The 18,213-nt window shown below is 42.0% G+C and overlaps 1 protein-coding gene across 3 annotated transcripts in view; it reads left to right on the top strand.

Moving 5' to 3' along the window:
- LOC126470047 (ecdysone-induced protein 74EF-like) overlaps positions 1 to 18,213 on the top strand; it is a 617,268-nt gene that overhangs the window by 28,765 nt on the left and 570,290 nt on the right. For 2 of the 3 annotated variants that reach the window (XM_050097548.1, XM_050097546.1), the window contains exon 2: positions 10,829 to 10,857. The exons of the other annotated variant lie outside the window; for it this stretch is intronic. The gene's annotated coding sequence lies outside the window, so the exon portion shown is untranslated. The remainder of the gene's footprint in view (positions 1 to 10,828; positions 10,858 to 18,213) is intronic. 3 annotated transcript variants of the gene reach the window in all.

Raw genomic sequence — 18,213 nt, 5'->3', positions numbered from 1 at the left:
GCGTGTTCGTCGCCACAAAAATGAAAAGGAACTTCTCCTTCTTCATGACAACGCAAGGCCTCGCACGAGTCTGCGCACCCGAGAAGAGCTCACAAAACTTCATTGTTCATTGGACTGTCTTTCCTCATCCAATATACAGCCCGGATCTAGCACCTTCCGATTTCCAACTGCTTGGTCCAATGAAGGATACACTCGGCGGGAAGCAGTACGTAGATGGTGGCGAGGTTATTGATGCATCAAGATATTCGCTCCGACGTCGACCAATAGAGCGGTAACAAGCGGGTACACAGGCCCTCCCAGTAAAGTGGCTAAAGCCGTCACATTGAACGTAGATTATGTTTAAAAACATGTTCAAATGGCTCTGAGCACTATGGGACTCCACATCGGAGGTCGTCATCAGTCCCCTAGAACTTAGAACTACTTAAACCTAACTAACCTAACGACATCACATACATCCATGCCCGAGGCAGGATTCGAACCTGCGACCGTAGCAGTCACGCGGTTCCGGACTGCAGCGCCTAGAACAGCTCGGCCACCGCGGCCGGCTTAAAAACGGGGTTTTGTAGCCAAAAGAGGAGGGAATAATATGTTGTATCGGAATCCTGAATAAAGCCAACCTGCTTTTAGAAAAAAATGTTGCATTACCTATTGAACGCCCCTCTTAGATTGATCGCACGCAACAAACGTCGCCCGGTTCTCCTACACCCTACATAATGCCAATTTTCAGAGGTTAAGCTTCAATTGCTCTTGTCGCAAATGCAGATAACAAACCCTAAGCACCACCGGAGTCTTGGCGTTGGTTTCACACTTGGTACCTGCCCAGATAGCCGAGCGCGTTAAAGCGTCGCTTCTGAGACACAGGGAGGCGAGCCTATCCCAGATCGAATTCGCCCAGGGGATTGATGACTAGGACTAGCGAGCCAGCCAGCCTGGATGTGCGATTTAGGCTGTTTCTCACATCCCGCTAGGTAAATACCGTTCTGATACCCACATTGATCCTTAGAGGCACGCTAAGCAATTATTTACAACTCATTCTCACACTTGCGTAATTTATTCTAGACAGAGACACATGGTGTCCTGAGTGGCGGGAATATGTCCTGAAGGGGGGGGGGGGGGAATGAAAGACTGTTTACCAATATACAGTATTATCTTTAGTCTCTTTAAAACCGTAATCATCATCCTCATCGCCATCGCAGTTGGCGTCACTGTTACTTATTTATCTTACAGCTCATACAGCTTATCACTTCGATCACTAGTTTAGGAAAGAGGGGAATGCGCCAGTCGCATATGGAAGGAGGGAAGATTAGATTTTAATGTCCCGTCGACAGCGCGGTCATTAGAGACGGAGCACAAATTCGGGCATTTTCCTGGGACGAAATAGGGAAATCACGGAAAACGTAAACCTGGATGGCGGGACTGGAATTTTAACCGTGGTCCTGCCGAATGCACCACCTCGCTCTGTCTGTTGCAGGTGGAAACCCGGCAGCCGACCGAGAATAGGTATCTCGTACTGCATCTCAGACCGTTTCTTACATCAGTTGGGTAAACTCTAGGGTTCTTCAACACCTCTACTTCAAAAACACAATTTAAAACGAACCTGCGAGGTGTGTTATGGCCATGGGTATAAGTTAACGGTCATTCCGTGCTCTATCCTAGTGCCCACTCGGCGCTGCGCAAGGCCCTATTCCAGCCTCATCCGCTTAGGAGCAGGACCTGTACTAGCCCATATGTTATAGTACGACAGGCACGTTTCATGGATACCGAATGTCAACTTAGTTCAGTGACGTAATAATATTCTGGCATGTGGCGTTGCACGAGTACAAACAGAAAGTGAACAGAACACTGCCAAAATATTTTTAGTGTAGGTTGTGGTGACAGGCTGATCTGTAACGCGGCTCTAAGTATAGGTTAGACTGAAAGGTGACAATCTGGTTGTGAGTTGCCGAAGTAGTGTCGAAGGCTACAGTTAACCTGATCATTCTGAATCTTTCGTACTCACTCATACTCCGGTCTGGCACCAACATGAAATCAAGGTAGCATACTGTCACTTGCTTTCGTGTCTCCTCTTCTCTTAACAGTCCTTTGTCTACTGAGGTTGACATAATACTGGCATCGCCATCTGTCTGCTTTCGTATCCACTGTCTCATGTTGGGATTTTCATTCAGTAGTGCCACTGGCAAAACCATCAGTCATTGTCCAAATGAGCCTGATATCTATCTCTAGTGACTTGAGTGTCACCTGTATGTACAATCTCAGCAACATAAAATTTTACTGTCTAGCAATTTCCTTGAGTGTTAATAGCAAAATAGGATAGCCCGTCAAAGCTGATGCTGGGAGCCCTAGTTGATTGTTACTTATACAGTATTGTTAAAGAGATTTTAAAACTCTGTGAATGATACAGATATTGTCCGATTTTTCTAGTCTCAGAAGGAAAGATGGCAGATTGGAGTTTATGTCCCATTGACGAACAGGTAATTTGAGACACAGCACACGCGGGAATGGGGGAAAGAAATCGACTATGGCAGTTGTTTTAAACGATTCAGGGAAACCACGACGAACTTAAATATGGTTTGCGGACGCCACCTCTTTTAGCTCTAGTCGTAGGTCAAGGTTTGATTGCACTTATCCACATCCCTTTATTAAAATTCTCACCAATTTACTACTTGGATTCAGTTAAATGTTTTTCTAAGAAATGAATTGAGGTAACAGTGTTTACGGGTTCCACTATCGACATGAGGGACAGATTGGATACACACGGTGATTTACACTGCAGTGTAATGGTGAGTGCGGGAAAGGGGAAAAGATTTTAATCTTGCTCCAAAGACCATGCCTAACCTGCCCCCCCCCCCACCCCCGTACCCCTCCTCACTTCCCTACACCCAGACCACTGTCTCGTTAGCCTCCCTTCAAGGTGGGAAAAGGGCTACGGATAAGAGAAAGTGCATTTTACTGCGTCTCGTACCCTGTGTCCAGTAAATTCAGTCGACGAGATGCTATTAACTTTAGAAAGGAAAGTTCTACTTTCATCGTCGGCGGTTGGAAACCGATAACATAATAACCACGTTCTCCCAACGCTCACTCTTCCTGGGAAAGGACAAATAAAGTGTGTCTCGTACGTAAACGTACATTCCGTGCACTGGCCCTGGCGGGCCGTCGGTACCGACCGACTACTTTGTTATCTTCTGCCAATGGCGTCTTTGGATGCGATCTGAAAGAGCGGGGGTCAACACACCGCTCTCTAGCAGTTATGTTTCCGTGATCTGGAGCGGCTACCACTCGTCAAGTAGTTCCCCAGTTGCCATCTCGAGGCTGAACACACTCCTTACGAGTCCTCTCACCAAGGAAGGATCCCTGGCAGTACCGGGAATCGAACGCGGGTCCTCCGCATGGCAGTCATCTGCGCTGACTACTCAGTTACAGAAGTGGACGTATCTCTGTTGACGGAGGATTTGTGTTTTCAAAACATAACGCGCCGAATGAGGATGTCTCACATCAAATGGCTGCTTTGGGTATGGATGAGGGCTTTGAATGTGGCAATACTGTGTGTGTCTTACGTAGGTAAAGATCAAATTTTACAAAAGCGAACAAATCTGTAATAGGTGCGTACCGACGGAAAACATTACGGTGTAATGTGTAGAATACTTAGCATTCAGTCGTCGCATTTCGAAACAGGCCGTTTGGATGAAAATCCAAATCACAAATTAGAAGAAAATTAAATAGAAAATTCTTCGAGAATGGAAACCTCAGAAGAAGGTTCAAATGGTTCAAATGGCTCGGAGCACTATGCGACTTAACTTCTGAGGTCATCAGTCGCCCAGAACTTAGAACTAATTAAACCTAACTAACCTAAGGACATCACACACATCCATGCCCGAGGCAGGATTCGAACCTGCGACCGTAGCGGTCGCTCGGCTCCAGATGTAGCGCCTAGAACCGCACGGCCACTCCGGCCGGTTCAGAAGAAGGAGCTGTGCTATGTTGGGTATATATTTACGTACAGTGTTATCATAAGTAGAGCTATCTTACGGTATTTCCATTTCTAACGAATGAATCTGTTGTCTTTGCTCGTAATTGCTGCATGCACTTCTATACCTCCTGACAGTGTAGATCGTTTGTAGGTGTCGCACTGAAAGAGCTAGGTCGATCCTGATTGAAGGTAACAATTGTGACGAATGATGGCACCGCAGTAGCCATGCACAGCTGTTTCACTAGGTGGACGTAGAATATCACAGTGAAGCATCATTTTTTGAACGAAAATCGTTTCAATCGTTTCTGCTCCGCGCTTCGATACCGTACATTGCTTTTTTCTTGAGCGCAGCCAAAGTCTCAATGTAACTGCTACATCATTCAGACGAAATTATTAACGGAATATTACAAACCAAATTTATTCTGAGCAGTCAGATATCGGAAATGCTCTCAACCGAAGCAAACTGGCTATTACAGACCCCAGTATTTAATTGCTAAATAGCGCTCATGTCTAAGATTCTGCACACACGGACTCCAAGCCTGCCCCGACAACAGGTCAGAGCAACAGTATTCGGTGCTAATTTATCACTACCGTAGTTTCCGTAGCGTATCTGGTAGCAACTTGCTATGAAAGACGAACGTCAGAGATCGCCTGCACTCTGGAGCCCACAACCTTGCGGTTATTTTCCGTAGCATCCTTTCAGAGATCCCCAACAAACGAGAAGATACAGCACTTAATAACTAGATTCTTATTCTGGAGGAACCGATTTCATTTCTCTATCCGGCACTCCACTGTTTCGCTGTGTCATTATTAGTTAAGGCGCCTGCTCTTCATAGCACTTTACGTCTACAGACACTACAAGAAATTATCTCAAGTTACGCCTGTGCGGTAATACTGTTGATAGGAACTGGTTTCAACTTATGCAATACCGCTTATCTTCGCTGTTGTGTTTCTAATGCCCACAAACGCGATGCTGATTCTGAGGCGTCTTGCATGCAAACTTTTTGTTGCGCTTCCTGTGTATCGGCTAAAATATCAGTTACAGACTGTACTTCCTTTTTAGTGAGTACCAGTAAACTTTAATCTCTGATTCCTTAAAAAATCGAACTCCCGTGTACAAAACAGCTTCAAACATCTGATTACTTTACAAATGACTTAATGTGTTAAACATTTCATGCTAAGCATATACACGAGAAAAAGTTTAGAAAATGTTAGAAATTACGTCTAATGTTAGTTGAAATTCGGTACGTGCTCTCATTATTAAACACTGGAAGAGTATAGTAGTTGTAATTTGCACTCCGTTTTGAGCAAAAGCTAGTTTTCCACGCATCTCAGTGTGCTATTAATAAATTCTTTGCTGTTAACTTGTAAGTATTGGGAATGACTACGAAAATAATTAAAATGGTTATACGACATCTGAGAACGCTGCGCGGACTCATTTAGTTCACATGCCATGCGGATAGCAGTAGGGTGGAACGACCACATAAAAACAGTGCCATTTAGAGCAGATAGTCCTGTAGAAGAGCAAAGTACGTTTCTGTATGCTCTCAGTTAGCAGAAAACCTATCTTATTAGTGCTCAGTTCCTCTGCTGGTAGCACGGGGTGCTTCTTCTGACCTTTTTTGTACACATCTGGAATGGTTACAAAGTTAACTAGTAATCGAACTGTCTGATTCCACGAAATGCAAATCTCGACGAGTATTTTCGATAAGAAATTTTAGAACGAATTGTAAGCAGCAGATGAAAACTTAAACAGCAAAAAGCAAGCTGAAATAGGCGGCACGGTGACAGAAGGCCATTTGCCTAATCAGTTTTCTGACTTTTGAATGTATCCCATTGCTCTTGCTCATAACGTTATAGAAACGATGAATGATGGCACATTGCCTTCAGTCTCTTTCTGATTCCCTCCGTGCAAGATTATGATGAAAAATGTGCAACGTTACTCTTCGTAAATCTCTGTGGACGACACATTTTTAATTATGCTTCACATTGATTGCACAGGGTAACAAAATTTAACCAAATGTACCTTTATCGTAAACTTTTATTGTTTATATTAGTCTTTTCCATGCTAATGAAGAATATAAAGCTATTTTTCTCTAATTGTAGGTATAATTTCAAAATATTCACTTGTAATGGCGCTAGACTAACGTAACTACTGTGTTCAACGAACAACAATAATATATTAAAAATGGTTCAAATGGCTCTGAGCACTATGGGACTTAACATCTATGGCCATCAGTCCCCTAGAACTGAGAACTACTTAAACCTAACTAACCCAAGGACATCACACAACACCCAGTCATCACGAATATATTAAAAAGCTAATAGTTATGAGCATAGCTGTTCTCATGATATACAACAAACATTCCAAAAGGGATGTTCGTGACTTTGGTGGGAATTTAAATGAAAAACGAACATCACAACGGCTTCTTAGTTTGTGCGGTGCTCTTTTAGTTTCACGTGCTGAATCCAAACATAGTCCCTATCTTAGCTGTATCCCACCATCTTTGGTATTCTTTTTTCCCCTCCACAGACCGAATGTCTGTATTTAAACTTTCACCACGTCATTCGATCACATCTCGACAATACTGTCTAAATAAATCAATAGGTGAATATAAGTAGCGCATTTGAATTGACATTTTGCATCAATCTTTAAGTCCTGCGTAATTCTCACTTTACTTCTTTTCTTGCCTATAAACCAACGCATCAGCATTCTAAATGACTCCCATGCATTACATTCTTCTGGATTCATTGCTTCCTCCTGTTCTTTTGATTGTAACATGAGCCGAATTTGGGGCGCGGTAAATATTCCACCTTTCACTTTTGTATCAGATATCTGGAGAAACACTTATCTTACAAAGTGAAGAGCTGCAGAAGCTCTGGCCAAGCCTTTAATGAGCTGTTTAATTAGTCCCACTTTAATACGCAGAGGGATAACAAAATTTTTCCCCAGCTACAAGAGGCTGTGCCTGGAATTAACTCTTCCCTCACAGGCCATTCTTTCCTAATTGGGATGTTGCGCTGCTGTCCCGAAGGCAGAGCAAGCATGAGTATTTTGTCATGTCCTAGAAGAAATCCATTTATCTTAAAATCTCCATACAATAATTTAGAAAACAGTGAAATAATTCTGCACTTGAATGTTATCTAATGCTAACATACGGTACTAACAAAAAAAAAAGGAGCTAAAATTACCAACCAACATGGAATTGGTTGATGTCTAGTGATTATTTATCGAAGTATATGGATGCATGATTTTCTACTCTAGGTTTTCTAAAAACAATGATATCTTAAGTATTTACAAAGAAAATTTTACTTGAGCAAAACTATGGTTATTTACGTGTTCAGCAGCTCAGTTTTAATCAGAAAGTGTTGTTAAGTTTACATAAACAATTTCTTGTTACATAGTGTTATAGGCTATAGCTACAGCTGTAGACACAGAAATAACACCCATCCCAGCATGAATTTTAAAATTTTCCCGTCGAATTGAATGTTCAAACAAATTTCGTGCTTGCAGCCGGTCGTTGTTTAATTCACCTCACGATATTTCGACTGGACACCTGCCAGTCATCTTCACATCGATGGATCACCTGAAGATGACTGGCACGTGCCCAGTCAAAATATTGTGGGATGAATTAAACGACGACCGGCGGCAAGCCTGAAATTTGATTAAACACCCATCCCAGCATTCGCCCCAATTGATTTAGGTAGACCGCGGGAAACTCAGATCAGGGCGTCCGAACAGGAATTCGAATGGCGCTTCTCCAGTGCTAAACCACAGCACTATCTCGCTTGGTGTTCCGACACAGAGATGCGTTTCTAACAAACGTCTCGAAATTCTATGTTTCTAATGCACACTGGAAATCGCCATTTCTTTTCAGATTGAGTTAAGATCGAAAAATAAGCACATTAGAGGAATAAATAACGGACTTCTGAAGGATCAGATCACAGATTTAGCCTTCACTGCAACTAAGGGGGAGAGCAATCCTGTAATGATACAGCTTTTCTTGGCTGTATATGTACTGGAGGACTGTTTACTCGGTGAGTTACGAGCTTCTATCCGTGATCGTGAGTAAAATATACTGTCGTTTCTTGATAAATAGAGAAATACCCAGCAGGTGCAAAAATCTGGGTTTGAGACGCAGTCTGGTACAGTTTAAATATTTTATAAAGTTTCATTTTACCACAACCTCTCCTTCAGAGTTCGAAATTTCATTCTGTAAATCATCCACATATACAAAACTATTTGTATGATTTGTCTACCATAGCTAGTGTGTAAATGGTGAATAGGCAAACCGAATCGTCGTGGTGAAACTTTGGGTCGAAGTACAGTCTTAGAAGCATAAATTTTGAAGCTTTCTGCATCATAAGGAGTCTACGATTGTTTTTTTTTTTTCCAGAAAACAGTGCCGCACAAACTATGTGCGACTGTTGCAAATTTGACCTTGCTGTTGCGTAAAGACTGTTACGTATGCAAGACGCTTGCAGATTTCTTATAAATGCGAAGTTATGTCACCAGCAAATACGATTAGTTAATACTATTTGCTTTGCGGATTACTGGGCGCGTCCACAGGTTGCCAGTGAGAAGCCAGAAGTAGCCGATGCACAGCAGCCAACCCGTGCACTACTATTTAGCTTTGTTCTGAAATGAACATAAGTTGGTGTTTTCCTTCCGCCACCACGTCAGTCAGTAAAACTTTCGTCACTTCGTGAGTAACCGGGAGGGTCGAAAGTTTCCTCTGATTAGGGAAGCTGTGGTTTTTCAGACTTTCAGAGGGAACGTGGACGTGTTAACTTCTGACTGACTTTGTACAAGCTCTGATCTTGCTGGCAATTGGGGTATTGTTTATGAAAATACGTTTCATTTGTAAATTATAAATACACAAATCGCCAATTACAAACATCTGATTTAGCACTCCCGAGGACCGCACCTAATATCATATCACAACAACTGCAGCTGTTTTAGATGTAAACATCTTGCTATGAGCTGATTCATACCATACTTGCCGTATGCCTTCAGTGACGGAACAAGCATTTTTCAAAGTTGCGCAATAAACTTGCATGAGAAAATTATTCTTGAACTACAGGATTTTTTTTACCGCGACGTTAACTTCATCGAATATAATATAAACCTACGTAGTGCTGGTACTCTCCTACAAAGTACAAGTGTAGAGAACTAAATAATGTGGATGAATACTTAATAAGGAATGATTAATGCAGGTGTTCAGAATCGGTAAATAGGGAAGCATCTTGGTACAGCTTCTCGATATATCAATATTATCATGGCAGAGCTGATAATATTATGCGCAGAGCTGACTTGATCCATCGAACTTAAATTGCATATGCAATGATATGTATAGGCTGTTTAGTGTTTCTTCTCTGAACTCTGTTGCATTTGACTATTTTTGTATTAGAGATGTGCAGAAAACATAGTAACATTTCCGGCACAACATGCCGAGAACATAAGAAGCGTTGTGTAGTCGAAGTTGGACGCTAGGACGACTAACTCACGGTTCAAATTTCCTTAAATGATTAGCTGAGACGGAAAGTAGAGCAAGGGCAATTTTTTGATGTTATGTGACGCCACATGGCTCTGGTTTTTCAGTAACATGCAATCCAAAGATCAAGATCCAATTTCCAGTAGCTTGTAATTTTCTTTCAGGCGGTCAGGGTAACCTTCAACTATGATAGAACTTGGCACGTATGGAGAACGCCTCTAGATTATATGTAAAGTGTTAGTTCGTCACGTAACTATCTCTTAGAGTCGGTTGACAGTTACACGACCTAGTCCAGTATAGTCCGTCAAATGTGATCCGCCTCTTAGCAGTTGTTTTTGTGTTTGTTCTTAGAGGGAAGTGACATAACTACATAGAAAGTAGCTGTTGTAATCTCTGTGTTTAATTTTCTTCTTTCAGCATGTGTTCATTCCATGTACTGGACAGATATCGCGCTGTGTTATGTAGCCAAGGTCGGGGATTCAAGAGGAACTTGCACATTCCGTTTCTCGATAGTACTGAAAGCGGGTCTTCTATGAAAAAACTTCTGGGAAGTTCTCGGGCCTGACAAAACACGTTGAACCACTTGCTGACTTGTCAGATGAAGATTAGAATGCTTCTGATAAATTTCATAACTGAAATACTTTCCATTACATTTGTGTTGGGATGTGGCATACGACTATATTTATGTGGGAGCCAACAAACAATTTTGAACAAGAACTTTAAAACACTCAATAATTTCTGAAATCGTGTACTAGTCACTGAGAGTATTTCATTTTAGAAACAGAGATAATGAATTAACTCTATTTTCTTAGTTCAGAATTGGTTACAGTGGCTACTATAACAATTTATAGTTGTTGCTTTTATATTTGTGAATGCCGTACCGAGAGCCACCATCTAGGACTTTCGCTCAGCTATCCTGAAAAACATTTTTCTGAACATTGACTAATGCAAATTTTGTGCAGACTCTAATCTTGCATATAGATGAGCATCATTATTCAGGATTAAATGTAATTTCGTTGATTGTGTGAGCGATTCAGCATCGTTTGCCATGCGTTTCCTCTATCGCTAGTACCTTCCTCGGAAACATAAGGATGCAAAACTCTGTGTAATGATATAATTTATGGAAATGAGACGTGAAAGTATTGTGTGCCAGTGTTATGATGGGTCTGTCCCAACACACTCCGCCTGAAGCTGGCAGCGTACACAGACAACAGTGAATACCGTGATACATCTTGATACGTCTGCTGTTCCGATTTTGTAGCACGCCCATTGGCCAAATGAGCACATGTTACATCACAAAGTGTAGTAGCGGCGTGTGTTTTGCATTCCAGAGCGTGTTGTTAACGAGAATTCTTTCTGCTTGCAGACGGGTGCCGTGCAGCTAAACTTGTGCAGGTAAGCTTCCGTCGTAGTCTGGCGTTGTCGACTGAGCCAGCTGTCTCCAGCAGGTGGGGTTACCTTTGTTTGCAGTCGTGACCCTTCTACCCGCTTTTTTATACGAAAGCTTTGCTGTAATACGTAGTTACTTTTTTCTGCTTTTCCTTGCCATTTTGTATTTCTTACCCGCGAGGCCTGCATTTTTTTCCAGTCTTTGAATAAAAAATGAGGATAATACGACCTCTACAATCTTCTGTAAAGTAGTTGGAGAACCCGTACGTTAGAAATTAAGTTTTGAAAAAGTATCTGTTCCTCAAATCGTTCGCAGTGTGGTGCATTTTGCTGGATGAACTGGTGGCAGATAATTGTAGCGTTTCTGTCGTCATATGAAAGTGGAAATCGGTTCATTCAGTTTCGCTGGAGTCTTTCGACAGGAGCGCGATACATGCTACGTGCCGGCGTCGCTGCGCAGGAAGCGTTACACAATGGGAGTCCGGAACGCGCTCGCACGTGCGTGCTACTCGCGACGGACGCGAGGAAACAGTCCAAGAACGACGCAACAGGAGATACTAACAATGATGACACTCTGGGGGAAACAAATGTGTAATAAGACTCGTGCAGTCTAAACAGCGACAAGTAACATATTTCGCCGTGCCAAAGAGCTTGACGGTTCAATTCATTCCGACACTGCAGAAATCAGCACTGCTACTGCCGCATCCGACGCAAATCGCTTTGGGATAAGACGAATGTGGATATGTGACGAAAGGCCAAATCTTGCATATTCGTAGGACAGTGCTCTGTTTAGAGTATGAAACGTTCGTTTCTTCCGTGCCTCGGAGCTTCCATGGCGTCGTGCGAAATCACACTCGCGGTCGCTGCCAGAATCGACGCCTACTGATCTGCAGATTTAATTTGAAGCGGTAACTGACGGGATCAGATTAATTCTCTGTTCTGTTAAACTATCAAATCATCCAAAATAAGGGCCGCTGGTCTTCGACCCGCAAGACAGGGTTAAACATCTCACTGCTCCAGTGTCTATAATAGAAAGCCCTTAGCTAATCTAATTACTCTCACGGAAGAAGGCTTGGGTATCGATGTTGCGTGTGGAAAGCGAGCGATATATATCGAATACCTCACTGATCAGGCGGCGAATTTGGATGTTGTTTTTTTGCGTTGCCGAGGGAATATCATACAACTCTGCAAACAGTAGTGGATGAAAGTCTTGATATCTAGCGAAAGTTTACTTTCGTGAGGGAAGTTAATTTCTCGAATATGTACAATGGAAAGGTAGTTGGAGTTTTGGTGGAAATAGAGCTTGTTGCTAAATGCGGAACAAAAAAAGAAAGTGCGTTTTATGTCACGGCCAGTCATGCGCTAAACCGTACAAGAAAACCTATTATATCGAGTTCCCCTTCGAGCTGTATTGCACAAAATATAAGAAAAAGACGTCAATAAGAAGGAATACTAGGCCTGACACGTCTAAATTGAGCACTGAAAAGAGCTGTTACCGTTTCCTGCTGAGTGAGAAGCTATACACTAGAAGGCACTTCTTCTGAAACTGTCAAGAGTGTGTGTGACTATTACGGGGTCTGTTGCGAAGCGTGATATGTCATTGTCACAAACGAAAGTGTAACCATCGATGATCAGAACTGAATCGTAGAAATTGACGAGTCGCACCTCACGACTCGTAAGCAAATGACGTCCCCTGAAAAGCGAAATCGAACATATTTGTGTCTTTGGGGGCACAGACAGAGAATTGAAGAAGCACTTCGTCGTTCGTATTTACTATCGGGGAAAGGCAAATTTCGTGCCCCCGATAAGGCATTTTATTTTACCTTATACGAGAGCCATAACAGATGATTGGGAGTCGTATCGTAATTTGCGAAAAGCAAGTATCGACCAAGATTTCGTGAACCACACTATCGAGTTCGTTCACGAGCTGTACACGAACCAGAAGTACAGAGTGAGCTGTAGCTATCAAATAGGTTTATTACATCGTACAAACACGATTTGCAAGTTCTCGTATTCCTCTGGCAATGTTGTCCCACAACAATTCCGGCTTCGTAACTTCTGATTCAGACGTTTCCGGATCAAAATGGTTCAAATGGATCTGAGCACTATGGGACTTAACATCTGTGGTCATCAGTCCCCTAGAACTTAGAACTACTTAAACCTAACTAACCTAAGGACATCACACACATCCATGCCCGAGGCAGGATTCGAACCTGCGACCGTAGCAGTCGCGCGGTTCCGGACTGAGCGCCTTAACCGCGAGACCACCGCGGCCGGCGTTTCCGGATCACGGTTCCCTAACTTAGTTTAACGAGCTAGGTGGGTCAGTGCTAAGACGCTTGAGGGCGGTTGTTCTAAACCCAGCCCGGCCATCCGCCATTAGTTTTTCCGCATTTTCTGTAAATCCTTTAAGTCTAATGACGATACTGTTTCTCTTTCCGTCCCAAATCCGACCTTATGCTTCGTCTCTCATTACCATGTCGTTTACGGGAGCTTAATCCCTAATATTCCTTTCTTAGCTCAAATTCATCATTTGTTCTTCTCTTTCATCCCTGAATTAAAAAAGGAAAATCCTGTATGGATGGTATTTTTAGTATAAAACGACAGGTAGAGAAACGGAAATAATGTACGTTAAAGAAGCACTTAGCATTTGTAGATAATGAAAAAGCTTTTCACAAAGTCAAAAGATACCTACTGGGCAGATTATGAAAAAAACACGCTTCGCAACGCATCCAATTAACTCTGTAAAAGCTCTTTACTAAGAGACGAAAATTATAATCGAAAATGCAATGATGTGGTCTGTCTCCACCTTCATTCAACGTCTCCGTAGATGACCTAGTCAGGGCTTGGAAACAAAATATCACCTATGGCGTAAATATCAATAGAGAGAAATGTTTTAGTGGTGTACTGTACGCAGATGATCAAATAGCAATCCAGGAATATTAAAACAATCATCAAGAAGCCCTTTTACATCTTAATTTGTTGGCTTCTAACTATAACAGAAACGTCTCCACTCATAAAACGAAGTTAATGGCATTTAGAGGAAAATCACCTATAAAATCTAAAATTACAATACATAATGTAATACTGGAACGGGTATCCTGCTTTTAGTATCTCGACTGTGATATAAGAAGAAATTTCGACAGTGAAGTTCATAGCAAGATCCTAAAATTTAACGCAGTATCTGGAACAGTCAGAAATACGCTAAAAAAGCCAGAGAAGAGACACAGATGAATTTTTACAAAGCCAAGGCAGTTCCTACTATGCTCTATGGACGTGGAACCTGGCTTCCCACGCAAAAGGATAGGAGCAAGATCCAGGCAGCTGAAATGAAATTTCTCTGTAGTGTTAAAGGGTGTCCTAGAGAAGATCGCTTCAGAAACGACGACATTAAAAATGAATTAGAAACTAATTCAATGCACAAGGAAATAGATGCAGATGGTGGGAACATGTAGGTAGAATGCATTCCAAAACGAATTCTTGACTACAAACCTAGAGGGACAAGACAGAGTGGAAGACCACGGACCTTGTTGACCGGAACAGATGAAAACATGTAATCCATGAAACGAGCAGAAGCACTGTGTAATATATTTCAGCAGATACTTGGATGGCGAGACAAGGAGGAGGATTTTATTAGCTTTCCTGTGTTGTGGGCTCTCCGCGAAGGTACACGTAACACGCTTCTGGCACCTTAGTTGTTTGACAGAGCTGACGACGGACCGCAAAGGAATTCGAGAAGCTGCAACACCAGCGGTGTAGCCATTAACATGACAATTCCAGCATGCACTGGTATAGCTCGTATGTCAATTGCAACCGTTTGCGTGCCATGCAGTGATGGTACACAAATACTGCGTTCACCGACAGTATATAACTCAGTGATGGGGACCCGACAGTTATCGCCTACACACAACGTCATAAGACCGTACGCCTAGCGAGATTATAATTTAATATCTATAAGATTTTTCTGCTTAAAATAAGATAATGACTGTTCTACAATAGAATATTTTGTAGAATAAAGCTTGCATATAAATCTGGAATCTTTATTAAGTGCCAAGAATTTAAAGACAACGGTTAGGAATTTTACTCGCTTCACTCCAGAAGAGCCTTATTATAAAATTTGGATATATCTGGTTGTGTCCAATACATTACTTAGAGGCTAAAGTACCTGAGATGATTACCTCTTGGTATGTTGAGTACTTTCGAACGAAATTTTTAACACCAAACTTCTGCGAACAATGTATCTGAAGATATATCCAGTATTGATCCGTGAATTTTAACGCGGATGGGGACAGTGAATGTTTGTTTGTTCTCAGTGGTTCCAATCCTTAAATTAGGAGTCTTATTGCATGGCAACAGTCTTCTCGAGGAACCAATGTGCCATGGATTGACTGTTACGGCGACCGTTAAAACAAAAATCGGCACGGCTACAAAACTGCCCCTACAGTTTATTGAGTGAATAAGTAGGAATTTAAAGCTACGAATGTTTTCCGGTGAATGGGTAAATTATAATTCCAAATTATAAATACTATGAAAATAAAAATCCGTTTGTCAAAATCAAAGAGTTAAGATCTGAATCTGTCCTAACTTTACTTGAAAACATGTCCAGCAGGAATGTCTGAAGAAGTAACTATTACCAACAGTTACAAAACTACGCTATCTGGAATTAAATGACACGAAAAATACGTCTCACATGGAAGCTTCGCCTGCGAATTGTAGAAGAAATGAGTAATCTGCGTGCCGAACGGATGGATCAGTTGAGCGACATCGCCGCTGACACCTACAGACATCGATACAGACGACATATTTGTAAGAAGTATTGCTACCGTTGTCATACATCCTTCCTGCCTTTACAGGCAGTTGTGCTGTACCACTTCACCAGACTGTAACCGAAACATATAATATTTTAAACACGAAATAAGTTAGGGGCTGAATTTTATGCGCACCTTGAAATAGTGACATATAGCCTGCTCCATAGTAACAGAACTAAATTGTCATAGCCTCACATCCCCGGTAGAGTATACGGTTCTGAGGATAAATTCGAAGCTTGAAGTCGACTGTCGACGATTCGAAGTGCAGAGAAAGTCTGTAGCTTTCTCTACAGCCCATAGGACGATCAGCAGCGCTTCAATTACGTAAAATAAGTGAAATCTCTGGAAAGCAAGTGCGGAGCTATTTACTGTCTCGTGAGAAAGTTATCTGGCTGAGCGCTCACACCGAGATGCTACCTGTTTTCCAGTCTAGGTCAACAATTACGTGAAGAGGGAAACACCCTTCGAATTCCACTGTCGAGTCATGAAATGAAACCATCATGTGTGGAACTCGGTTGCACGTGCCTCAAAAAGCTGACTCCTCACGATGCCTACAGCAACAACGCCTTATTATGTTCAATCCGTGTTTTTCTAAGTTTCAGATATACACACTACATTTTCTGCCACACACCTTTAGATCCTTAATTGACAAGGAAAAATCCTCAGCGACCAGAAATTAAAAAGAATACACACACAGCTTACAACCTCTATTTGCTTTTAATTTTAGAATGGAGTTCCTGTATGCCACAGTCACTGTACTGTAAGACATATAGAATTAATTGATGTTGTAAATAACGTTAAAGAAAGACATAGTTTCCACTAGGTTGTTGTTTTAAATTAATGCAAGAAGACTTCAAAAAATAAGTTACACATCATTGTAACATATTAACTGATTCTTCCGTCGCTTCTTGTTGAACAACATAATTATAAATGGAAAACAAAAGTATGATGATGGTCTTGTAAGCCGAAAGCCGGTTAACTCAATAAATTAATCCTGTAGAACATAAAAAAATATTGTGTTTTCCACTTATAATTATTACAAAAGCCCAAGTAACGTTTATTGAATTCTGCACTGCATTTCAAAGTGACACAGATCTGTAGCACTATGTTTGAACATAGTCACGAAGCCTCTAAACAACAATCTGAAAGTTCTACCAATCTTTCGACTATTCGACAGTAGAAATGCACTGATTGGTCACGGAGCCACTCGAAAATCGCTTTGTGACCGTCCTCATGGTCGGAAAATGTCTTTGCCCCCAGATGTTCTTCGTCGATTGCTTGGACATCGCTATCTGTTGCTGATGTCGATGGCATTCCTTCCCGGTCAGCACGACCCACGTGTGTATGGCCTCGGCCAAATTGTTGGGATCATTTCACTATAACTGGACGTGGCATTGTATTTGATCCATATAACGCCAGAAATGCACGGTGAGTGCGTGTGAAATCTAGATCTTTTGGCCTCAAGAATCGTACTGTCCCGCGTCCTTCAACTCTGGAGTACGTTTCCAGTTGCCGTGCTATTTCACTCGCACACTGTGATGCTTCTATTATCCATCCTGCAGCAGATCTGTAACCGCAGGAAACGCGGAATGTGTATTCTTGTTGCGAAATGGTGTATACGTATAACTTGCTTTTTGAAGTACCGTCGTACTTTATTTAGCACTAATTGCTGATTTAGAGGGTGAGCTCGGTCTCAGGTGCACCTCAAGCACCCAGTAGAAGTCAGATAAATCAGGCAGTTGAAAATATCACTCGTAGTGTGGGTCATACGCAGTTCAATCCGGTGCTTTACGCGGCTGCATCAGTACTCCTTGAGTTGTCCTTTGTTAGATGGCGTAGTATGCATTATGTAGTAATATCTGTCGTTTGTCTTACCGTCCTCAGTAGCATGTAATAATATGTTAATAATTGTCACAGTAGATCCCTCTATGTGCAAATGAACAGAACAGTTTTATGATGCCATATGCGTTTCGCCATTTTTTTCGAAAGGCATCATTAGTGACCAGAAATGTGTACATTTTAATGTGTGTACTATCTTTTTATATACTACACGCTGTACTTTCAGGTTAGAAACAGTTCTGACACTTTCAAGCTTACCATAATGTAATAAATCTAAAGTTTTTAATTACAAGGTATTTTGCTGCTGCTGTACATGAATGCCCACTTTGCTGGTTATAAATCAGAAAGTGGCAAAACTGTTCCTGACCTGAAAATACAGTATTAGCAGTTTGCTGCTGAACGCAAAATGGTTCAAATGGCTCTGAGCACTACGCGACTTAACTTCTGAGGTCATCAGTCGCCTAGAACTTATAACTAATTAAACCTAACTGACCTAAGGACATCACACACATCCATGCCCGAGGCAGGATTCGAACATGCGACCGCAGCGGTCACGCGGTTCCAGCCTGAAGCGCCTAGAACCGCACGGCCACAACGGCCGGCGCTGCTGAACGCAGTTACGTCGATTAAATATCTAGGCGAAATGTTGCAAAGTGACATGAAATGGAATGAGCATCAGTGGTCAGTTGTTGAGAACGTGAATGGTCGACTTTGG

Source organism: Schistocerca serialis, chromosome 3 (assembly GCF_023864345.2).
Source record: "Schistocerca serialis cubense isolate TAMUIC-IGC-003099 chromosome 3, iqSchSeri2.2, whole genome shotgun sequence".
NCBI classification, from domain to species: domain Eukaryota; kingdom Metazoa; phylum Arthropoda; class Insecta; order Orthoptera; family Acrididae; genus Schistocerca; species Schistocerca serialis.
This window is presented reverse-complemented; position numbering and strand designations above follow the sequence as displayed.